The sequence below is a fragment of the Tachyglossus aculeatus genome, chromosome 26 (assembly GCF_015852505.1).
Source record: "Tachyglossus aculeatus isolate mTacAcu1 chromosome 26, mTacAcu1.pri, whole genome shotgun sequence".
NCBI classification, from domain to species: Eukaryota; Metazoa; Chordata; class Mammalia; order Monotremata; family Tachyglossidae; genus Tachyglossus; species Tachyglossus aculeatus.
The window spans coordinates 10,503,668-10,528,985 of NC_052091.1; the positions used below are offsets into that span (position 1 = coordinate 10,503,668).

At 42.8% G+C, this 25,318-nt stretch overlaps 1 protein-coding gene across 2 annotated transcripts in view; it reads left to right on the forward strand.

The window, feature by feature from the left end:
- Positions 1-25,318, forward strand: part of GLCE (glucuronic acid epimerase) — a 106,072-nt gene that overhangs the window by 41,434 nt on the left and 39,320 nt on the right. For both annotated transcript variants that reach the window (XM_038767370.1, XM_038767373.1), the window contains exon 2: positions 5,250-5,341. The gene's annotated coding sequence lies outside the window, so the exon portion shown is untranslated. The remainder of the gene's footprint in view (positions 1-5,249; positions 5,342-25,318) is intronic.

The following is a 25,318-nucleotide window of genomic DNA, read 5'->3' on the forward strand; positions in this document are numbered from 1 at the left end:
AGGGGTGATGCTGTTTTAGAAAAGCTTTTAGAGAACCTAGTTCTGAGTATCTTAAAAATAAAGACGATTTCAGAGTTATGATTTCTTCTTCCTGCTGTGATTGAGAATGTGGGAGTGTTTTTTTCCCCCTGCTAGCTGCCGACTTAAATTAAGGGAGCTAAAAGTGAGCAGAATATGAGGTCCATCCTCGGATATGTGCACGGTATTGATTTGCTGTTTTTGAAAAGTTTCACTGCTTAACTTCTCTAATCTCAACCCTGCTGCTGCCTCCTCTCTTCATTCATGTTAGAGTACCTTGATGGCTTTCATAGAAAGAATGGTCTCTTGAAAAAACTCCCCCCCCACCCCCCCGCCATGCTCTTTTCCCTTCTCTATCTAGTTTGTAATTCAGTCATGGTAAGAACAGACTGGAACCACCTAGAAAGCTTGTGGAAGAGATGCTCTCAGTTAAACCACAAAGACTCTTCAGCCTTGCTGTGATTAATCTGCACTTCTTACCCCATTTCCTCTGCTCTCATCCCTCTGTGCTTTTCATTTTCCAAAGGGGGCGATGAATTAGTGGATTTTTTTATGGTATTTAAGTGCTTACTATATGCCAGATGTTGGGGTAGATACAAGCTAATGAGGTTGGATGCAGTCCATGTCCCATGTGGGGCTGACAGTCTTCATCCCCATTTTACAGATGAGGTAACTGAGGCCCAGAGAAGTGAAGTGACTTGTCCAAGGTCACATCCCAGGTCCTTCTGACTCCCAGGTCCATGCTCTATCCACTGGTACACCCTGCTTCTCAATTTCAGAGTCTGGACTCGGTGATCGTGTCGGTTGAAATCAAATCCAGGCCCAGTCCGATTCCTTCAAAAAGACTGTAATTATTTTTTTGCAGCGAAAGGTCAAGTCTCTGCAGGGGAAAGCTGCACTGTGGGCAGGGAATGCTTCTACCAAAACAGTTCTATTATCCTCTATGGTGCACACAGGAAGCGCTCAGTAAGTCCCACTGATTGATCTGCAAACCTGCAATCTGAAAGAGTTTCCACCATCCTTCTGGGATTGAGACATCCAGATGATGGTGCTGCTCAGAAATTTTGTGAAATGAAGCCATCTTGTTGAGAAAAAAACTGAGCTCATTCACAGACTTAATTGCAATGCCAGCAAGTGCGGAGGGGCTTGAGGACGGAATGGCTCCGTGTCAGTAAGAGAAAACACACACATACACACACAGACCCTGTCCCTCTCTGTTTCTCTCTCTGTCTCTTTCTCTGCTTTCTGTGTCCATCTCTCTGTCTCTCTGTCTTTCTCTCTGTGTCTCCCTCTGACTCTCTCTCTCTGTGTCTCTGGCTCTTTTAACAGTGCCGGCATTTTTCTTTCCATAGCAGGAGATGAGAAAACCATTTATTCACCAATTAGTCAATCCATGGGATTTATTAAGTACTTACCGTGTTCAGAACGCTGTACTAGGGGGTTAGGAGAGTACAGTACAATAGAGTCAATAAACATAAATGTTCCCTGCCCACAACTAGCTTACAGTCTGGAGGACTATCTTTTGGATCAGTAATGAACATTTAAGCCAACGGGTAGATTTCTGTTATGCTTGTTAATATATCTGAATTATATATATATATTTTTAAACTGGAAAAGACATTGGTACAAGAACATTCTGTAATCGACAAGAGTCAACTGTCTGGTGTTTTGACTTCCCTATGCCTTTTCTGGTTTGGAAAGCTGACTATAAAAGTATGCAGCCTAATAGCATTGGCTTCAATTTAGAAATAAGGCAGAAAACAGATGACTGTGAAAGCGAGTTAGCGCATTTTCAAAACACACTCCAGAAAAAGTGGCAATTTAACACACTGTAAGAGGTAATAATAACGATACTGCTGTAGTTTTACTTAATCCTTTCCAGTGGAGAAAGGGTCACTGTAGTTATCCACATCCAGAACACAGTCAGGCCAACGCCTGTGCTAAAGCCTTGGAGAGACTGAAGAAATTTAAAAAGAAAAAAAGCCACTGACAGGCAAGGCATATTTTTGAAAGAAAGATTGAAATGATTCAAGCTGCCTTCGTTTGGGACCTGGAGACTCTAGTGAGAAGGTTGCATGGGGAGTGGGCAGGAAGTGTGACCACAGACATCACTTTAAAATGGGTGTCGGAACGAAACGGACCTCAACATACTCCTGCAGTCAGTATGTGAAACCAGCTCCAAACTCAAAGAAAGCAAGCAAACAGACAAAAAAAAACACCCTTAAAAAACAAAAGTCAACACCTGGTCCCTAACGTAGGACTGCTTCATGGTGATATTAAACCCAAATTCTTGAAGGGGATCACTTTGTTTCCAATTGAAGGGCAATTAGGAAATTAGACGAAGGACTTCGGACAGCTAACTTTTTTGGTTTTTTATTATTTTTAATGGCAACTACAATAATAATAATTAATAATAATAATAATTGTGGTATATGTTAAGCGATACGTGCCAGGCACTCTACTAAGTGCTGAAGTAGATATGAGGTAATTAGGCTGCACACAGTCCCTGTCCCACATGAGTCTCCCAGTCTTAATCCCCATTTTATGGATGAGGTTAGCCGAGGTCCAGAGAAGTGAAGTGACTTGCTTAAGTTCACTTAGCCAACAAGTGGCAGAGCTGGGATTAAGACCCAGGTCCTTCTGACTCCTAGGCCCATGCTCTACCCTAAAGGGCATACTGCTTCCCGTTTCTTCAGTTTTGAGTCAAGGAAGGAGTGCAGATAACTGCAGTCAAGAAGAGAGAGCTAAATGAGTATATAATGAGAAGCAGCATGGCTTAGTGGAAAGAGCCTGGGCTTGGGAGTCAGAGGTCGTGGGTTCTAATCCCAGCTCCGCCATTTATCAGCTTGTGTGACTTTTGACAAGTCACTTCAGTTCTCTGTGCCTCAATTCCTTAAATCTGTGAGCCCTACGTGGGACAACCTGATTACCTTGTATCTACCCCAGCACTTAAAACAGTGCTTGGCACATAGTAAAGCGCTTAATAAATACCAGTATTATTATATAACTATGGCCGGATCTGCCATAGTGGACTTTAGAATTTAACTGGCTTAAGGGAAATAAAACTCTGTAGACTGTTCAGGCCGCCATGACTCAGGTCTGAGAAACTGGGAGCCAGGCGCGTTCCACCGCCCCTCCATAACTAGGGGGACCAAGGCTTGTGACACCGAGACAATTTTGTGTCCCCCCCCCCTTTTTTTTAAATTGTACTTGTTAAGCACTTACTATGCACCAGACATTATACTAAGTGCTGGGGTAGATGCAAGATCATCAGTTTGGACATAGTCCCTGTCCCACATGGGGCTCACAGTCTTAATCCCCATTTTACAGATGAGGGATCTGAGGCTCAGAGAAGTGAAGCGACTTGCCCAAGTTCACACAGCAGGCAAGTGGTGGAGCGGAATTAGAGCCCAGGTCCTTCTGACTCCCAGGCTTGGGCTCTACCCATTAGGCCACCTTCCTTCCAGAAAAGAAAGGAAAGGAAAGATAGTGAAATAAGGGATAGTCATCTGCTGTCCCCGTGGATGTTTAACAGTACTTTACAAGTGCTTAGTACAGTGCTCTGCATACAGTAAGTGCTCAATATATACAATTGAATGAATGAATGAATAAAAGATATATTTCTGCAAATATTTTCCAGAATCTGGAAAGGTCATTTGAAATAGCTTGAATAACACTTGAAATCAGCTTGATTTAGAACCTATCAATTAATAAATGGTGTATTTTATAGAGTGTTTATCGGGTATAGAGCACTGTACTAAGTACTGAAAGTTTCCTCCTGTTTAAACTGTAAGCTCGTTTTGGGCAGGGAATGTCACTGTCTTTTATTCTATTGTACTTTTCCAAGTGCTTAATTCAACACTCTGCACACAGTAAGTGCTCAATAAATACAATTGTTTGAATGAATGAATGAATGAATGAGTTCTGGTGGGAACCTCCGAATGAATCCAGCAATTGTGTGCAGGTAGTAAGAAATGAACTGCAAACAGTAAATAAGGGTTAAGACTGAGCCCCATGTGGGACATGGACTGTGTCCAACCTGATTACTTTGTATCTACCCCAGAGCTTAAAACAGTGTCTGGCAAAACAAAACAAAAAACCAGCAGTAGCTTGGAATCTGTTATCAGAGTAAATGACCAGTGTAATAATAATCATGAATGATAATTGTGGGATTTGCTTAGTGCTTAGTATGTGCCAAGCACTGGGATAGATACAAGCAGTTGAGTTGGTCACCGTCCCTATAATAATAATAATAATAGCATTTATTAAGTGCTTACTATGTGCAAAGCACTGTTCTAAGCACTGGGGAGGTTACAAGGTGATCAGGTTGTCCCACAGGGTGGGCTCACAGTCTTAATCCCCATTTTCCAGATGAGGTAACTGAGGCACAAAGAAGTTAAGTGACTTGCCCAAAGTCAAACAGCTGGCAGATGACAGAGCTGGGATTTGAACCCATGACCTCTGACCCCAAAGTCCATGCTCTTTCCACTCAGCCACGCTGGGATCCCAGTCTTAATCCCCATTTTCCAGATGAGGTAACTGAGACCCAGAGAAGTGAAGTGACTTGCCCACAGTTACACAGCAGACAAGTGGTGAAGCCGGGATTAGAACTCAGGTCTTCTGCCTCCCAGGGCCAGCTTCTGTAAAGAAGTTGTTTTAAATGGAAGCTGCTGTGAAACATCATATTCTCAGATTTGGTTCCTCTCAATCATTCTTTCACTACTCTCATCATTCTAATTGAGGGTGGGGGTTTTTTTTGTTTTGTCTCCAGAGTACAGAAAGGCCTTATTATTATTTTAGTTTTTCATTTTCAGAATACTCCTGCAACTTGAAATAGACCAAATAACCTTGGCTTTTTATTCCCCCTCCCTGCAATCCTCTAAATACTGGGTGGAAATCAGAATACTTCAGAATGTTTAATGAAAGCTCTGTCTTTGTGATGCCACTAAGCAGATGTCAGGATTTACTCTTCAATTAGGTGGGATGGGCAGGGGAAAGCAGATTAAACTCCTTTGCAGTTGATGAGCAGCTTGGAGGAACTGACATTTACGCAGGAGTCTCTGTCACTGATCCTGCGTTTCAGGGGATCCGAGTCTGGAAATTCGTCACTATATCTTAAAAGCAGACAGAGCAGAATAAAAGGATTTTTGCTGACTAAAATCTAAAGGACACAGTAAGCCAGAAAAAAAAAAACTGCCATCACTTAAAATCATTTTCCTTCTTTTTTTTAGGTGTTCAGATAGAGACTGATTATTTGATTCAAATCTACTTCGAGTTTGAAATCAGAGATGCGATAGAGTTTGGAGTCTTTCATTTGATTAAGGTAAGATGGTATTTCCAAACCGCATTTGGAAAGGCTAAATTTTCTGTGTAGTCTGTGTCCAGAGTGTGAGGTTTTTGAAGTGTGCTGTTGAAAATGAACCACTGAAATAGGTAATGTTCCATTTAATGGCCTCCAGCTGCAAGGAGAAGATGATTGTGTGTCCACTGAAAGGGCTTGGTGGTGATGACCAAACTCAGTTGCTCATCGGAATGAAAGTGAAATGCCTGCTTATCACCAGAGCTAAGTAATTATGGGGGATGCAAGATTGAGATACTGGTTGTAGTGTACAGTTGTTCGTTTTGAGCAGGAAACGTTTCTGCTCATTCTGTTATATTGTACTCTCCCAAGCGCCTACTACAGCCCTCTGCACATAGGAAGTGCTCAATAAATGCCATTGATTGATTTATTTGACTATCGTGTCTGAAGAGGATTTGGAGATTAAAAAAATAAGTATCGGAAAAACAAGACTGGTAAACTTCTGGAAGTGAAGGAATCATTCATATCTGATTCACTTTTATGTTATAAAGTATTTATATTAATGTCTGTCTCCCTTGTAGACTGTTAGCTCGTGGGGAGGGAACATGTCTCCTAACTTGGCTGTATTGTGCACTCTCAAGCGCTTAGTACAGTGCTGTGCACATAGTAAGCACCCAGTAAATACCATTGTTGATGATGATGATTCATTACTAAGCTAATTTTGTGAAAGGGAAGCGGTGTGGCTCATTGGAAAAAGCACGGGCCTGGAAGTCAGAGGACCTGGGTTTTAATTCCGGCTCCACCACTTGCCTTGATGTATGATTTTGGGCCAGTCACTTCCCTTTTCTGGGTCTCAGTTTCCCTCAATTGTAAAATGGAGATTCAGCGCCTGACGTCGCTCCTACATAGACTGTGAGCCCCATGTGGGACAGGTCCCGTGTCTGACCTGATGAACTTGTACCCGCCCCTGTGTTTAGAACAGCATAGTAAGCATTTAACAAATGCTATCACTATTAGTTAAGTTTTTATTAATAATAATGTAAAACGGGGTTGGGTAAGTTAGAATTAAAGATACAACAGTACAGTTACGTAAATATTAAGTGTGGGTTTTTTAATTGCTCCATATTTGTTTATTGGGGGTTTCATTGCTGAACAGGGCAAAATGATTGAACAGTTTGTAACTGCCATTTTCACCTCATTGCTCATATGAGGGAGTATGATTTTCTTTTATTTCCTGATAGACTAAAATGTAGCTTTCAGTTCATCTTTTGGAGAAGGACTTTGAAGTGCTTTTAAGCATATGGTTTAGGATAGAAGGTCTAGAGAAAGTGAAGATTTTAAAGAAAATGTGATAGCTTTTTTGGTGGTTTTTTTTTTTTGGTTAGTGATAACCTATACTTCAAATCTTGAGGAATAAACTGAGTATTGCTCACCTGTTTCAGGTACAGTATAAAACAAATATCTAGGGAAAAAGGCTAAATCATGAAAAGGAGAGCCTGAAAAAGATGTATGGAAATCATTTATCAGGCTTCTCTGTTATCAGATGGGTAAAAAGAGCACAGAATTGTATTATATCATTAAAAAAAGTCTGAATGTACTACAATGTAGTACTAAGGAACTCGCCCACATTTTCCAAGCAAAGTGAGACCGTAGAAGCTCTCTGCTGAATGCCAGCAACAGATTTTAGCCAAAATTAAGTGGGGATTTTCTTTAATCTTGACTCATAGGAAAAAAACATTGAAGAGAGCAGTCCTTTTAATCCTTGGTTTATGCATATATCTTGAGTCATATTGGATTTCCTAATTGGCTTGTATGATCTGTTGCTGTGCCTGCCTGCCTCCACATAAAATAAATTTAAACATGATGTTTCTATTTGTAAAATGCGGGGATCTGGAACGAGCCTCCATCAAGTCAGTGCTGTAGCTCTTTTTATGGTGGAAAAAAATCAAGCCGGTAACCAGGGTAATCTTAGTAGTAGCAACAGTAAGAAAAAAATGGTGATGAAAGACTGTTTCATAACCTCTCTTATTACACTACGTCTTATTTATGCCCTTTTGCATCTGATACGGCCGACGTAAAATTCCTTAGTGCAGCGACTGAAGTATATAGCATCCAATTGGTTTGATTTGTCATTCCTTCAGTAAGTCCAAGTCATTACTGACCTTTGCCAGAAACCTGCTCCCACATGGTTAGGCAAATAATTGTTTAGGGTGGGAGGTGGAGGGGGAAGGGTGTGTGCCCCCGATTCTACTGTAGTGTTAGGGTGGTATTGTTTCCGGGCCCTGCTATATAGGGAAATGGCATTTTTAAATTATTTTTATTGTTTTGATGGCATTTAAATGCCTACTATATGCCATAGTACGCTCTGGGGTGGACTCAAGATGTCAAGGTGGACACAGTCCCTGTCCCACATGGGGCTTAAACTATTAATCCCCATTTTACAGATGAGGGAACTGAGGCTCAGAGAAGTGAAGCGACTTGCCCAATGTCACACAGCAGACAAGTGGCGGAGCCAGGATTAGAACCCAGTTCGTTCTGACTCCAAGGCCCGGTCCCTAGCTACTAGGCCATGCTGCTTCTTGCGGCCTAGCACTCCCTCTGTGTTTGCCACAGACACGAGAGCAGCCATTCCCTCCGAAGCGATGTGGCACTGCTTCCGGACGAGACAACGCGTGTTGGAAAACAGTTTTCCCTAACTTTGCCCCCGTGTTCTGTTCTAGCCGAGCTGACTGTATAATATGTTTTAAATCGTTTTTCCCTCCCCCCCCCCCCCCGCCCCGCCATCATTGGGATAATGAAGTTGGAGAAGGTGTACTTTTTGTTAGAAAGTTTGGCTCTGGGTTCTTCAATGTGCTTTGCAATCTGCTTTCACGGGCATCATGAGTTCTACATTTAAATTGCAATGATTTGGGGATGAAAGTGTCTTCAGATTTGAATTGGGAGAGATGGGTGAAATTAATTGCTCAAGAGATGGGAATCTTGAGAGCTTTAGTGTGCTTGGCATTATACATATTTAGAAACAGTCTAGATTGAATCCTGTAGAAAACGTGCTGTTATTTGTAGGCTGGTGCCTTGAAAGAGTTTCCTTATAAATGATGGATGTTGCCAAATTTTAATATAAAACTACTCAAATTTTCCTGCCAAAGGAAAGGTCTCTTTTTCTTAATTGCCCTTCATTCAATTTCAGCTAAATATATTGTGAAATAGGGACGAAATAATAAGATACTTCAACTTTGCAGGTATATTTTTTTCTTCCATTTCATTGGGTTGTATTTTCAAATGTGGTTATTTTTTTGAAAACAGTGCTGTGAGTCATCTACAATGTGCAAATGAGAGAGAAATAGATTCGTGTGTGTGTGTTTCCTCTGGTGGAATCCTCCTCTATCTTAACAGCTAAGAGATACCTCAGTGAGAACAACCATAGATGAGGTTTTGTTGTTTGTTCTAAGTAGCATTGGTTAAGCACTTATGCATCAATCACGGTTCTAATTTCAGGGGGAGATGCAAGTTAATCAGGTCAGACACCGTCCTTATCCTACACGAGGCTCTCATTCTAAATAGGAGAAGCAGAGAGGCCTAGTGGAAATAGTATGGGCTTGGGAGTCAATGGACCTGGGTTCTGATGCCGTCTCTGCCAATTGCTTGCTGTTGGACAAGTTACTGAACTTCTCTGTTCCTCAGTTTCCTGTAAAATTGGGATTAAATCCTTCTTCCTCCTACTTAGAGTGTGAGCTCAGGTGAACAGGGATTGACTTGTATCTACCCCAGCACTTAGGACAGTGTTTGACACATAGTAAGTGCTTAACAAATATCACAAAAAAAGAGGGAGAAGAGGCACTGAACTCCCATTTTGTGGTTGAGGAAACTGAGGCACAGAGAAGTTGTGACTTGCCCAAGGTCAGCAGGCCAGTTTTCAGATTCTCCTTTCCTCACGTCCCCGGAGAGATTTTAAACTAAAAAAGAGTTCTAATTCCTTAAGCATTGCAAACCTTGATCTGTGTCAGTGTGGCTCCTTTGAAGCATTAAGGCTGCTGGCTTAGAAACCAGCCCTTGAATCTACAAGGAATTAGCCTCAAAGGAGATTTCTGTAATAGCAAGGCATTTCTTGCTTGCAGAGATTTTTTTTTTTAAACAAGGATCTTATTATTGTTTCAAATATGTTCTTATGTAACAGTCTTTTTCTGATGGCTAAAGGACCAGTTTTTCTTTTATAAGGATCTTATTAGTGTTTTAAATATGTTCTTATGCAACAATCTCTGGTTGTTAAAAGACCTGTTTTTCTTTTCATTACATATATTCTCTCTCTCTCTCTCTCTCTCTCTCTCTCTCTCTCACACACACACACACACACACACACACACACACACACACACACACACACACACTTTAAAGGAAGACTCTTCAAAAACAGGTGTTCAAATATCTTGTATCTAACCCAGTACTTAGAGCAGATCTCGACACACAGTAAGCACTTAACAAATGCCATTAATAATGATAGCTATTATTATTATTATTTTTAATTGGTCGGTTTGAAGGATATCTTTTCTGTAGAAGGGTATATAAACTCCAGGCATCGATCTTCGTTGTATTTACCCTAGGCCCAATAGAATAAAAATTTATAAGGCCTTTCCCCAGTCCAGGAAAAGTCCTCCTCTTCACCCCATTCCAAAATTCAGTCATGAAAGGTAGGTCTGTGTCCTGGAAGATTCTTGTAATTTTCTTTTGACACAACATGGAATCCAGTCTTGGGTCACATCCTACACATAGGAATCTTATGGCATGGCAGTTGGTTGGTGAGCTCTACCTGATGTTGCTTGTTCTGTGTTTTTAAAAGTGAACCTCCAGAAAGAAGCAGGGTTTCCTAGTGTTTAGAGCATGGGCCTGGGCGTCATAAGGACCTGGGTTCCAATCCCAGCCCTGCCACTTGTGTGTTGCGTGACCTTGAGTATGTTACTTATCTTCTCTGAGCCTCAGTTCCTCCATCTGAAAAATGGGGATAAAGATTGTGAGCTACATATGGGACATAGTCTGTGCCCATTCTGATTACTTTGTATCTACCCTCAGTGCTTAGAACAGTGCATGGCACATAGTAAGCACTTAACAAATACCATAAAAAAAGCAAAACAAAAAAACATTCATTCATTCGTATTTATTGATTTCTTATTTTGTGCAAAGCACTGTACTGAGCACTTGGGAGAGTACAGTATAGCAGTCAGTTTAACATCTCATTTTTCTGCATGTCTGGATACTCTTCCAACAAGATCTTCTCCAGCCTGTTATTGCTCTGTGCCAACTCCTTTATTCTAGACACTGAGACACATCTGGCTTAGGAAGAATTTGTCAGCAGGGAACACGTCTACCAATTCTGCTCTGATGTACTCCCCCAGGTGCTTAGTACCATGCACCCACAGTAAGCACTCAGAAAATATGATTGATGGAATGATTCATATTCTGCTAAGGTAACCCTCTCCTACTTTGTTTTTCTCCTTCACATCGTGGCCACTTCCCCCACAGAGCCAGCCACGGGACATCGAGGCTGGCACATTTGAATCATAGACAGTTTTCGGGCTGAAAATTACCTTCTCCCAAATGGGACTTCTCAGAAATGTTTTCAGCAGAAGGTGCTCCTACACAGAAATTTGCATCAAAGCCTGTTTGCTTTGATGTAGTGCGCTGTGCTTTGACTATTTCCCAGGGGAGATGAATCTGGCTGCATTTCAAGGGCAGCCACTGAGTAAACATCCCTGTAATTATTAGCATGCCACATCACCAGAATTCAGGTCCCCTGGAGGGAAAACTGTAACTAGAGGTAATTCAGTAAATATCGGACGAGGTGCCATGGAACTGAAACACTGGAATACATTTTTTTCCCAGTGGTATTTAAGTGCTTACTCTGTGTCAGGCACTGTATAAGCGCTGGGGTAGATACAAGATAATCAGGTTGGATGCAGTTCATGTCCCACGTGGGGCTCACAATCTTCATCTCCATTTTACAGATGAGATAACTGAGGTCCGGAGAAGTGAACTGATTTGCCCAAGGTCACACAGCAGACAAGAGGCGGAGCCGGGATTAGAACCCAGGTCCTTCTGACTCCCAGGCCCAAGCTCTATCCTCTGTGCTTCCCATTGGCAATTTCTGTGTGTTATCGTGGCACAAACAAGCCAGCAAACTGAAATCACCTTATCTGCTGTCACTTCACTTTTCTGGGCCTCACGTCCCAAATCTGTAAAATGCGGATTAAGACCGTGAGCCCCATGTAGGACCTGGACTGTGTCCAACCTGATTAGGTTGTTTCTACGCCAGTGCTTTGTACAGTGCTTGACAGAGTAAGTGCTTAACAAATACCATTAAAAAAAAAAGCCTGGCAAGGAAACAGGCGCAGTCAGGTTAGAAATCGGAGCATGAGGAATTAGGATTACTAATAGGCAAAGAAAAGCAATTGTGAAGGGAAATTTTGATTGAAATGTTTTAAACGTTGGAAAATGTGGCATGCATTTACCAGCTCTGTTGCACTGTACTTTTCCCAAGCGCTTGATACAGTTCTCTGAGTACAGAAAGTGCTCAAGAAATACCTTTGATTGATGGACATATCAGGTTGTGGGGGAATTGACTCCTTAAATCACAGTTGCATTCTTCCATTCTGGGAATAGGTCGATCTGGGCGTCTTTATTGTCTGCATCCTGAAGATCCGAGTCCTGTGAATCTTTCCTTTTCTCCAACTGGGAGATTACGAGCTCCCAAAGAGACAGGGACCAGGTCTAACTCCCAACTGTGTATTCTCTTTCCCAGCGATTAGTACAGTGCTTGGCATACAGTCAGCATTTAATTATGCTATTACTGTTACTGCTTTTGAGTCTCTGTTTTGTTGTGAACCACTGCTACGTTTCACCAACTGAAGAGTAACAGGATCATTTCAATCAGTTGTATTAAATGGGTACGTACTGTATGCAGGGCACTGGAGAGAGTACAAACAGCAATATAACAAGCACATTCCCTGCCCACAACGAGTTTACAGTCCAGAGGGGGGATGTAAAATGGACAGTAGGTAAAATATATCGTATTTTTCGTATGTAAAATGAATATTCCCTACTGGAAGTTGGGTGCGCTCTCACTAAAATCCACAGCCTCTTCCCTCGCTCCCTCCACCCCCACCAATATCCTTTCCTTGAACTGAATTAATTAGGGTGGTATCAAATACTTGTCACCTGGCTTTTTGCAAGTCAAAGCGCAGTGCTGAATAACATGTAAATTAGAACAGTTAATTGAATTTGGGGCTTAAATATAGCTTCTCAAGACTGAAGTAAAAAACAGTTTTGGTTTTAGGGGTAGGATCTGCAAAAAGCCCTTTGTTAAGCCTTTAGTGTACTTTATGAAAACATTCATTTTGATGGGAAAAGTCAAATGACCTTTACTCCTGGCAATAAGCCAGGGCGCTGGGGTGGATACAAGTTAATTGGGTTGGACACAGTCCCTGCCCGACGTGGGGCTCCCAGTCTAACTCGGGTGGGAGAACAGGTATCTCTTCCCCCATTTGACTTTGTTAAATGTTAAGCCTTTAGTGTACTTTATGAAAACATTCATTTTGATCGGAAAAGTCAAGTGACCTTTACTCCTGGCATTAAGCCTTTTGAAATTAATCAGCACAGAATAACTCCAACATGGTCTAGTATTCATTCATTCAGTCGTATTTGAGTGCTTTCTGTGTGCAGTGCAGTGTACTAAGCGCTTGGGAAGTACAAGTTGGCAACATAGAGAGGCAGTCCCTACCCAACAACTGGCTCACAGTCTAGAAAGCGGAGACAGACAACAAAACAAAACATGTAGACAGGTGTCAAAATAGTCAGAACAAATAGAATTAAAGCTATACGCACATCATTAACAAAATAAATAGAAGTAAAATAGAGTAATAAATCTGTACAAATATATACAAGTGCTGTGGGGAGGGGAAGGAGTTGGGGAGGGGAAGGAGGTAGGGTGGGGGGGATGGGGAGGAGGAGAGGAAAAAGGGGGCTCAGTCTGGGAAGGCCTCCTGGAGGAGGTGAGCTCTCAGTAGGGCTTTGAAGGGAGGAAGAGAGCTAGTGTGGTAGATGTGCGGAAGGAGGGCATTCCAGGCCAGGAGAAGGATGTGGGCTGGGGGTTAACGGTGGGACAGGCAAGAACGAGGCACAGTGAAGAGGAAGTTAGTGGCAGAGGAGTGGAGGGTGCGGACTGGGCTGTAGAAGGAGAGAAGGGAGGTGAGGTAGGAGGGGGCGAGGTGATGGAGAGCCTTGAAGCCGGGAGTGAGGAGTTTTTACTTGATTCGTAGGTTGACAGGCAGCCACTGGAGATTTTTGAGGAGGAGAGTAACATGCCCAGAGCATTAGTATTGCAACCAAAGCATTCTGATGTCATTCAGTAAATGGCTGCTTTCTAAAGTTTTCTCTCCCAATGCTAGGTATAAGATTGGCAAGCTTTGATGTGTGATAATAAAACAATATTACTGCTCACTTGAATTTATGTGGCATCCATCTTCCTAAGAGACCTTTGGCTTTGACACTACTTACTAGTAATAATAATAATAATGAGCACTTATTTGTACAAAACACTGTACTAAGTGCTGGGATCGATTAGATATTAGCATAATTGGACACAGTCCTTGTCCCATATGAGGCAGATAAAAAAAAAATAATAATGATGGCATTTATTAAGCACTTACTATGTGCAAAGCACTGTTCTAAGTGGTGGGGAGGTTACAAGGTGATCAGGTTGTCCCACGGGGGGCTCACAGTCTTAATCCCCATTTTACAGATGAGGCACCTGAGGCATAGAGAAGTTAAGTGACTTGCCCAAAGTCACACAGCTGACAATTGGCGGAGGCGGGATTTGAACCCATGACCTCTGACTCCAAAGCCTGTGCTGTTTCCATTTAGCCACACTGCTTCACTTCTGTGCCTCAGTGACCTCACTTGAAAATGGGGATTAAGACTATGAGCCCCATGTGGGACACGGACTGTGTTCAACCTGGCACAAAGTAGTTGCTTAACAAATGCCATGATTGTTTTTATTAGTAGTATTGTCATGCAGTAAGCAAGCAAGATTGAAACAGTGTCTTTCAGACTTCAGTGATAGGGCTAGCAGTGAACTCTGGCTGCATATGTTGTTGACTTGTGATTGTCTGTACTGGCATTTGTTTTTTAATGGCATTTAAGGGCTTACTGTGTGCCAAACAGTGTTCTAAGTGCTGGGGGACATGCAAACTAATCAGGTTGGACACAGTCCATGTCCACATGGGGCTCACAGTCTTAATCATTATTCATCTTAACCAAATACCATTTTCAAAAAACCTAATTAAGCAGTGGTATTTATTGAGTGCTTAAAGCATGCAGAGCACTGTACCAAGTGCTTGGGAGAGTACAGTACAACAGAGTTAGCAGTCACATTCCCTGCCTGAATTGAGCTTGCAGTCTAGAGGGTGAGACAGACATGAATGTTTGCTGTATGACCTTGGGCAAGTCACTTAACTTCCCTGTGCCGCAGTTACCTCATCTGTAAAATGGGGATTAAGACGGTGAGCCCCATGTGAGACAACTTTGTAACTATGTGCTTGGCACGTAGTAAGCCCTTAACAAATACCATAATAATAATAATAATAATAATAATAATTAGTAATGTATACTATATAATTTAAAGATATGTACATGAATGCAGTGGATTACCTTGTGTCTACCCCAGTGCATGGTACAGTACTATTGTTATTACATTATTATTAGTATTTGGAACACGGTTGCCTACGGGAAGTCACTGGTGTGCAGTGTGGGAGAGGATCAGTGAAAATACAGATTAAAATAAAAATCTGTCAAGCATCATTTCTAGAAGTAGAATCCACTTAGGGCAATAGAACTTTGTAATGGCTTGTAGTGTATTTGTTGACTTCCAATTGTATCTTCGGGGCTTGTATTTCCAAGGGGACAAGGGGGGAAAAAGGTTATTTTTCAGTTTATTTACCCAACGTTTCAAGGTAATTTATTTCAAGTTGGGAAGTGAGTGAGTTTAGAAGCCATTTAAGGGAATATATTCTCAAAACAGGAAATAGTAATTATTTGGAAAGGCCAAATAAGCCGGGAATGCTTCCCATACATTTTGAGACCCGCAGAAAGGGAGCTCGGGTGAGGCATTATACAGTTATAGCTCCAGCCCTGTGCAGTTTCCTCTCTCAACTCTAAAAGAGTGACAATTTTTGCAGGGCCTGGTTTTCTGATTGATACCGCAAGTTCCCCTGTAATGTCACTGGCGGCTATTAAGAATTCTCTTGTTAAACAGAAGTCACTCCCAAGTGCTGAGTTGGGATTAGGTATTAATGTCAGCCACACATCAGATCTGCTGGTCTGAAAGGCCTAACGAAGCATATTTCTGAAAGTGACTTTTTACAGTTTAATCTTAATTACACTCTTACAAATGGAATTGGCTACAGTATTTGCAAAACAAACTTGTATTTTTTTAGATAATGCTTTAAACCGTTTTGCCAATAAGCTCATTTTATGGCAGATCGATAGGTTCCATTTGTAGTGATTTAACAGTCTTTAACTTAATAGCTCTTTCCTCTCTGCCTGAAGAAATGTTATATTGTCAAGATTAATGGCTCAAGTATCGTATTGTTGTCAGTTTCAACACATTTTTGCTAGAAGTATTTTCATTAGACGAATGGCCTTATTGTCCTGAATATGCAAATTTGTCCCGAGCCCAGTTATGATGCATCGGTTTCTATAATATTTGAGATCTATTTAAAATTTACTAATAAATAAAATTGTTGCAAAATGAAATCCACTTATACATTTTTTAAGGGGCTGTAGTTTTCAAATGTCTCCTGCAGGATTGGTGTTAGACGGGGCGAGTGACTTTGTCTAGTTCGAAGGCAGGTTGCTTCGTACACCTCAGAGTTTGGGCTGATCTGCAGACCGGTTGTGGAAATGAATGGTTCTAGCCACTGGGCTGCATTGGACTGTAGAGAGACCATATTAGATGACCGTCTTGGGTCTCCTACCTTGAGCCAACCCTCTTCAGTTTTTCCATTACATCTCTTCCAAGAGGCCGCCTCCAGTAAGCCCTCATCTCTCTCCCTTCTGCCTCTCCTATGCACTTTAATCTGTGTCTGTTAAACACTGGATATTCACCCATCCTCTCATTCATTCATTCAGTCATATTTATTGAGCACTTACTGTGTGCAGAGCACTGTAGTAAGCTCTTGGGAAACTACAGCACAGCAAAAAAGAAAGACAATTACATTCACATCCATAGTTGACTTTAATGCTGGTCTACCCCTCTAGACTGTAAGCTCCTGGTGGGCTGTATTGAATTCTCCCAAGTTCTCTGTAAACACTTGGTAAATACCATTGATTAGTTGATTGGGGGGAGTTCTGAACCTCCTTGGCTAGGTTTTGAGGTAGGGTGGCAAACACGTTCCATTGGAGCCTAAACTAGAGAGGAAGTGGAGAAGACAGCAAGCACAAATCCCCTGTCCCAACTTCCTCCCAGCTCTGGAGTGACTATGATCGATCGTATTTATTGGCTCAGTGGAAAGAGCGCAGGCTTTAGAGTTAGAGGTCATGGGTTCAAATTCCGCTCCACCACATGTCTGCTGGGTGACGTTGGGCAAGTCACTTAACTTCTCTGAGCCTCAGTTACCTCATCTGTAAAATGGGGATCAAGACTTTGAGCCCCACATGGATCAACCTGATCACCTTGTATTCCCCCCCAGCGCTTAGAACAGTGCTTTGCATATAGTAAGCACTTAACAAATGCCATCATTATTATTATTATTTTTTTTTTACTAAGTGCTTAGGAGAGCACATTACCCCTATATGAGAGTTGGTATGCACAGTTCCTGCCCACAACAAATCTAAAGGGGGAGACAGACATTGATATAGATAAATTATGGCTATGTACATGAGTTCTAAGAGGCCGGCAGCTTTTTTTTTTTTAGGTATAGGGCTTACAATAACCAGGTATACTAAACACTGGGGTAGATAGAAACTAGTCAGATTGGACATAGTTCCTGTCCCACATTGGGCTCACAGTCTGCACCCCCATTTTTCACATAAGGTCCCTGAGGCCCAGAGAAATTAGGTGACTTGCCAAGGTCCCATAGCAGACAAGTGGCCGAGGTGGGATTAGAACCCAGGTCCTTTTGACTCCCAGGCCCATGCTCTGTCCACTAGGCCACACTGCTTCTTATGCAGAACCTTTCAGAGGAAGTGGGTGTTCACTGTTCCGGTCCTCTGGGAACCAGAATGCTGAGTCTGAGCCTCCCATACTGGGTCAGGATCCACTATTGTGTTGGGAGGTTTGATCACCCTGCTCCACCCTCCCTTTTTATGGCATTTGTAAACATTTATTATGTGCCAGGCACTGTACTAAGCACTGGGGTAGATCCAACCTAATCAGCTCACGTCCCACGTGGGGCTCATATTCTTAATCCCCATTTTACAGATGAGGGAACTGAGGCACGGAGAAGTGCAGTGACATGCCAAAGGTCACCGAGCAGACAGGTGGCAGAGCCAGGATTAGAATTTAGGTCTTTCTGACTCTCAGGCCTGTACTCTACCCCCTAGGTAACACTGCTTCTCCCAAATTAACCTTCTGTCCATATTTTCCCCTTTAACCTTCCGCCTCTCTCCTTTTGCTCCGACTGTCCCCTTAGTCTAGGATACCTCCCCACTCTCCTCGCCCAATCCAACAAACCACAGCTCTTCTCCTTGTTCAGAATCCTAAAGGCCCCCTTTCCCCAATAAGCCTTCCTCAGTTAATATTCAGCGTCCAAAATCTCTCCCAAGTGCTCACTCCAGTGCTCTGCACAGTAACTGCTCAATAAATAGGATTGACTACCAAAATCTCCTTTTCCCACTTATGTATTTATTTATAGCCTAATGCCTTTCTGCGTATATATGTGTGACCAAATGAATGGCTGACTATTTCATTCTGAAGACTGTATTTGCCAATATCTTTATGTCTGTTTCCCTGTTAATGTGGAAGCGGTTTATGAGCAGGGAACAAGACTCAGTCCTTCTATTGTACTTTCCCAAGTGTTTAATACAATTCATTCCCCTAAGGGGTTGCTCAATAAATACCATTACTATGACAAAATGCATGGTTTTTAATCGATTAAAAAGGATGCCAAATATAATTATTTCAGGTACAAGCTTTCAGGAGCCTACTTCAATCCAAATCAGTAAACGTTAGTCTGAAATGTGGTAGTTTAGTTGAAATACATATTAAGGATTAAGCAGTTAGCCTTCCAAATATTCCTTGCAAGTTGCAATTCTAGGGGTATAACTATGTGCAAGCTATTACCCAAGTCATTCACCTCTTCAGACCAAGCAAAGAAGACTAAAATCATCCAGTAGTATTTACTGACCGCTTACTGTGTGCAAAGCCCTGTACTGAGCGATTGGGAGAGTACAGTGTAACTACAGACAGACAGACAGACACATTCCTGCCCACACCGGGCTTACATCCCTAATACTAGAATTAGGGATAAGACAAGGTGTGTCTTCACACAATGGGTGATTATATCCAGCGCTTAGAACAGTGCTTGGCATGGAGTAAGCACTTAACAAATACCACCATTATTATTATCATTATTATTATTATAATTGAACTTGTTACCACAGGTTATTGTACAGACAGAAAATATCCTTTGATTTAAGAGGGTTTAGAGAATTTTTTAGAACGCTTGATAATCACCCCACCCTCAGCTAACGGCACGCACACACTCACACACAGACACACAGACACACACACACACACAATTTATTTTAATTGTGGACAAGGAATTTACCAACTCTATTGTATTGGACTCCCCTGAGCACTTTATGCAGTGCCCTAGCTCTAGCTCCTTGTGAACAGGGAACTTATCTACCAACTCATTCTGTTGTATTGGACTCCCCTGAGCACTTTACCCAGTGCCCTGCCCACAGAATGTGCTCAATAAATACCATTGATTGATGACTTAGAGGGTAGATTGTCCTTTTAGTGAGGCAAACAACTCATTTTACCTCCAAGCATCCTTCAAAGCCACTGTTGAAGTCAGGCTTCTGTCCTCAGTAGCCAAGTTTTGGGGCTAGTACGGCATTTCTTTTGTTTATTAAACCCTGAAAGTCAACTGAGCCAATAGGCAGCTCTTTTCCATTTGCCACTGAACATCCAGAGTTCTCAGAACCTCTGAAGGAGGAGATGATTCGCCTTAAAGATCTCGACCTGACTACACATTCCCCCTACTCCTGGCCCACCAGCTGAGCTGTTTGAAAAGTAATTCTGTAAAACTCTATCTGTTTTTGATTATTTTCCCCACCAATTATTTTGCCTTCCACACTACAAGGGAAAATGAGATAAATAAAATACAGATTCCCTGGGAGCCAGGCATTCATTCATTCATTCAATCGTATTTATTGAGCGCTTACTGTGTGCAGAGCACTGTACTAAGCGCTTGGGAAGTACAAGTTGGCAACAGATAGAGACAGTCCCTACCCAACAGTGGGCTCACAGTCTAGAAGGGGGAGACAGAGAACAAAACAAAACATATTAACAAAATAAAATAAATAGAATATGTACAAGTAAAATAAATAGAGTAATAAATACATACAAATGTATATACCTATATACAGGTGCTGTGGGGAAGGGAAGGAGGTAAGGCGGGGGGGCATGGAGAGGGGGAGGAGGGGAAGAGGAAGGAGGGGGCTCAGTCTGGGAAGGCCTCCTGGAGGAGGTGAGCTCTCAGTAGGTCCTTGAAGGGAGAAAGAGAGCTAGCTTGGCGGATGTATGGAGGGAGGGCATTCCAGGCCAGGGGGATGACGTGGGCCGGGGTTCAACGGCGGGACAGGTGAGAACGAGGCACGGTGAGGAGATTAGCCGCAGAGGAGCATAGGGTGCAGGCTGGGCTGTAGAAGGAGAGAAGGGTGGTGAGGTAGGAGGGGGGCGAGGTGATGGAGAGCCTTGAAGCCAAGGGTGAGGAGTTTCTGCCTGATGTGTAGGTTGATTGGTAGCCACTGGAGATATTTTGAGGAGGGGAGTAACATGCCCAGAGCGTTTCTGGACAAAGACAATCTGGGCAGCGGCGTGAAGTATGGATTGAAGTGGGGAGAGACAGGAGGATGGGAGATCGGAGAGGAGGCTGATACAGTAATCCAGACGGGATAGGATGAGAGCTTGAATGAGCAGGGTTGCGGTTTGGATGGAGAGGAAAGTGCAGATCTTGCCAATGTTGCGGAGGTGAGACCAGCAGGTTTTGGTTCATGTGGAATCCCAATAGAATGTGAGCTCCTTGAAGGTAGGATTTGAATGAGAAGTAGCATGGCGTAATGGATAGAGCACAAGGTTGGGAGTGGGAACATTATGGGTTTTAATCCTTAATGAATGAAGAAATGAAAAGATTCTCACCCAACTTAAAGTCGTTGCCAAATTGCCAACATTTAGGGGCTTACAGCTAATAATAATAATTTTGGTACTTGTTGAGCACTTATGTGCCAAGGGCTGTTCTAAGTGCTGGAGTAAATACAAGTTAATTAGGTTGGTCACAGTCCCTGTCCCATATGTGACTCATAGTCTTCATCCTCATTTTCCGATGAGGTAACTGAGGCCCAAGGAAGTGATCCTCCCAAGATCACACAGCAGACATGTGGCAGAGCTGGGATTGAGAAACTAGGTCCTTCTGTCTCCCAGGCCCATGCTGTATCCACTAAGCCATGCTGCGTGTAGATTGTACTCTGAAACTGCACGTGATCATTAGACTATGTTGTGAATCTAGGCCTTTCCCTCTAAAACACCTCATCTTTGAACAGGGTAGGGTTGGTAAATCTATTGGTTCAAATGCCACTTGGTTTCTTGATCTTCAACACTTCTGAACTCTGTTCCGTGAGTAACGGACATGACATTTAGTTGGCTTTGGCTGCGTTCCCAACCCTGCTGTTCGGCAGTGACAGGCCAGAGAGTGATGGGCATTTTGTAATGAAATTGGAGCACTCTCTGCCTGTTAGATTTCCTCCAAGTCACCGCACGGACCTTCACCTTCAGGTCAGTGGGAATGTCTTCATGCTGCTTCCGAACAGGAAGGGGGAAAGATGAGGTGTTACCTGGTCTAACAAACAGAGCTTTTAACCTCTTTTATAGAAATTTGCATGCTTGTTAATAAACTTTAGGGAAAACAGGCAGCCTAGGAACAATTGATCAATCAGTGATATTTATTGAGCGCTTTCTTTTTTTTATGGTATTTAAGTGCTTTTATGTGCCAGGCAGTGGGGTAGATACAAGGTAATCAGGTTGGACACAGTCCAAGTCCTTCGTGGGGCTCACAGTCTTAATCCCCATTTTACAGATGAGGGAACTGAGGCACAGAGAAGTGAAATGACTTGCCCAAAGTCACACAGCAGATAAGTGGCGGAGCTGGGACTAGAACCCAGGTCCTTCTGAGTCCCAGGCATGTGCTCTATCCACTAGGTGCAGAGTACTCTACGAAGCCTTTGGGAGTATAGTATATAGTATATAGTACTCTATAGAGTTGATAGACATATTTCCTACCTGCAACTAGCTTACAGTCTAGAGAGTACACATACCAAGAGAAAGTAGGTAAATGACTAAATCCAAGTCTAAAAGTTAGTTAAACTATGGCCCAGTTTATGATGTAAAGCAGAAGAAAGGCTAATTACTAATACATATTCCTAAATCTGCAAATATGAAATTCAGAATACAGTTTGCAGCCTACTTTATATAGATCTGCTGATTGGACTGTTCCTACTATACAATATTAGAGAAACATTTTGTGTTCTAAGCACCAGGGTTGCATTTGAACCAAATATTGTCCCTTTTAATCAAATTAATACCGGTCAGTTGTTTAAATATAGTTTTGTACCTGCACTCTGAAAAACAAATCTCAGTTAAAGGTGTGAATTTACAGTTTGAAAATTTACAGTTTAGAGATACACACCATCTGTGGTTAGGCTATTGGTGCATATTGTCCCTTAAATTTATTACCATAGTTTAAAAAAATAGTTTGACTGTTAGAGAAATTCCATGAGTATGTATGAATTGTAGGAAAAAGGGTTTCATATTAATGTCAACCACTCAGGATTTAGGTGACCATTAGAAATGTGACTTTTAAGGATATTCTAAGGATTGTAGCCTGTGTCCCCTGATTCGTAGCCTGGTTTCCTCATTTCTTTGTCTTAGTAGACATGTTGATTTTAGTAGTATTTTTAAATTTACTTAAAGGCAGATTGGAAGACCTGAGTGGGGCAGGGAATGTATCCATTTTACTTGATTATCTTCACTCAGTCAATCGGTGGTATTTTTTTTTTGAGCACTTACAGTGTGCAGAGCCCTTTATTAAGCACTTGAGAGAGAACAGTATGACAGAGTTGGTTTAGACATATTCCCTGCCCATAAGGAGCTTACAGTCAGGTTAGAGGGAAACTTTGAAGTTTTTATGCCATTCAACTGTATCTACAAAGTATATATTTTTTTTGGTATTTGTTAAGCGCATAGTCTGTGCTACTAAGCACTGAGGTGGATAAAAAAGCAACCAGATTGGACATAGTCCATATCCCACATGGGACTCACGATCTTAATCCCCATTTTACAGATGAGGGAACTGAGGCCCAGGAAAGTGAAAGGACTAGCCCAAGGTCACACAGCAGACGAGGGGCAGAGCTGGGATTGGAACTCTGGTCCTTCTGACTCCTCGGCCCATGCTGTATCCACCAGCGTGGCTCAGTGGAAAGAGCCCGGGCTTGGGAGTCAAAAGTCGCGGGTTCTAGTTCCGACTCTGCCGCTTGTCAGCTGTGTGACTTTGGATAAGTCACTTCACTTCTCTGGGCCTCAGTGACCTCATCTGTAAAATGGGAGTTAAGACTGTGAGCCCCTCATGGGACAACCTGATCACCTTGTATCCTCCCCAGCACTTAGAACAGTGCTTTGCACATAGTAAGCACTTAACAAATGGCATCATCATCACTAAGCCATGCTGAAGCAGTGTGGCCTAGTGGATGCTGAAAGCACCCAAAGAGTTAGTACTCGGTCTTTAAGGTCTAGAGATGTAGTCCACTAGACGGGTGTAGATGGGCTTTCTGGGCTCGAGCAGGAAGCACCAGTCCCCAAAATGGAGCCGCTGGAAGTGGTCTCCCTTGGATGGGTCAGACAAGGCCGCTGGCAGCAACTAAACAGAGCCACGATGAGGTGGGAAAGAAGAACGTCATGAATAGTCATCCTTGCGCTGGACTTGGGGAACTGTGGCAAGAAGCAGAGTCATTGCGTTCACACCTGATGGGGCTTTTTCACTTAAAACTTTGCGAAAAGATTATCTGTTGTTGTTGTATTGTACTCTCCCAAGCGCTTAGTACAGTGCTCTGCACACAGTAAGCGCTCAATAAATGTAGTTGAATGAGTGAAAGAGCCTGGGCCTGGGAGTCAGAAGGACCTGAGTTCTAATCCCAGCTCTGGCACTCATCTGCTGGGTGGCCTTGGACAAGTCACTTCACTTCTCAGGGCCTCAGAGACCTCATCTGTAAAATGGGGATTGAGACCATGAGCCCCAGGGGAGACAGGGACTGCATCAAAACCTGATTAACTTGGATCTACCCCAGTGCCTAGTACAGTGTGGCACTTAAACGCTTAACAAATACCATTTTAAAAATTGCCAATATGAGGAAGCACCAGGCCAGAGTGCCTTATTTAAACACCACCCGCCCTTTTCTTCCCAACCCGAAGCATCCCAGGAGTGTTGAGCCAGCCGAGACACATTCCCATTTTAATGGGAAATGACTCCTCCTTGGTCATGCTTGATTTAGTCATGCTTGATGTGGCCCTGTGGAGGAACAACACTTTAGGAGATCATTAACTAATTAACACTTGCCCTTGGAAAGTTCACGTCAGGAGCCGACTCCAGGGTGATCCGGTCTTTGTAAAAACGAAGCAGGGGATTTAGTCGTGTTAAGACCGGACTCTTCTCGTCCACCCTTTTACCTTTCTTGTGGTAGTTCTTTCTTTATCGTTTATTCTGCGAGGTGGGCCACCTTCCGGAGAAAGCACCTCAACCGTAACATCACGAGGATTGCCTTTTCCTGCACTGCCAGTCCTGAATAATCAGCAATTACAATGAGGCTGTCTTAGCCAACATTTCCGCCGCATCAGATCCCTCTAGCACCCTTGCCCTCTCTAAAAGTGTGCAGATAATCCAGTCAGACTGCTGACTGCTGAAATATCACTTTGTTTCATCACGGAAGAGCTCAGTCTTTTTAAATGGTTAGTTGATCCTGGACACTTGTATTGAATTTCCCCTGTAAAAGCTCTGACTGTGATGTAGCCTAGATTTCCCAGCTAGACTTCTTTGGTAATGCAGAGGGAAAAAATCAGGTAACTTAGCTCCAGACGGGAGGAAATTGTGTCTTGTCACTCGGATTGAGCCCTGCTTTTTCGTTGTGTCTTATAGATTTCTTTAAAGAGAACCCAGTAAAGGGGCTGTTTACCTCTCTTAAAAAGGAAAGCAGTGGGATGTCGAATGGTTTTCAATTAGGCCGTTAATTTGATTCCAACTACTCCTGGACAGAGTAGTGAGAAGTGAGAGAGACAGAGAGAAAGGAGAGGAGAGAAGAGAAGAAAAAAAAAATGAATTCCCTGGAATAATAATGATGGTATTGGTAAAGCGCTTACTATGTGCCAGGCGCTGTTCTAAGTGCCGGGGTAGATACAAGCAAATCAGGTTGGACACAGTCCCTGTCGCATGTGGGGCTCCAGTCTCAATCCCCATTTTGTAGATGAGGTAACTGAGGCCCAGAGAAGTGAAGTGACTTGCCCAGGGCATACAAGTGGCAGAGCTGGAATTAGAATCCTTGACCGTTTGACTCCAGGGCCCGTGCTGTATCCACTACGCCTTGGAGCTCCTTTTTCGGGGGGCGAGGAGGGGGGGAAGAGGTGTGTGTAGGTGTGTGTGTGTGTGTGTGTGTGTGTGTGTGTGTGGAGAGAGAACGAACGCACTC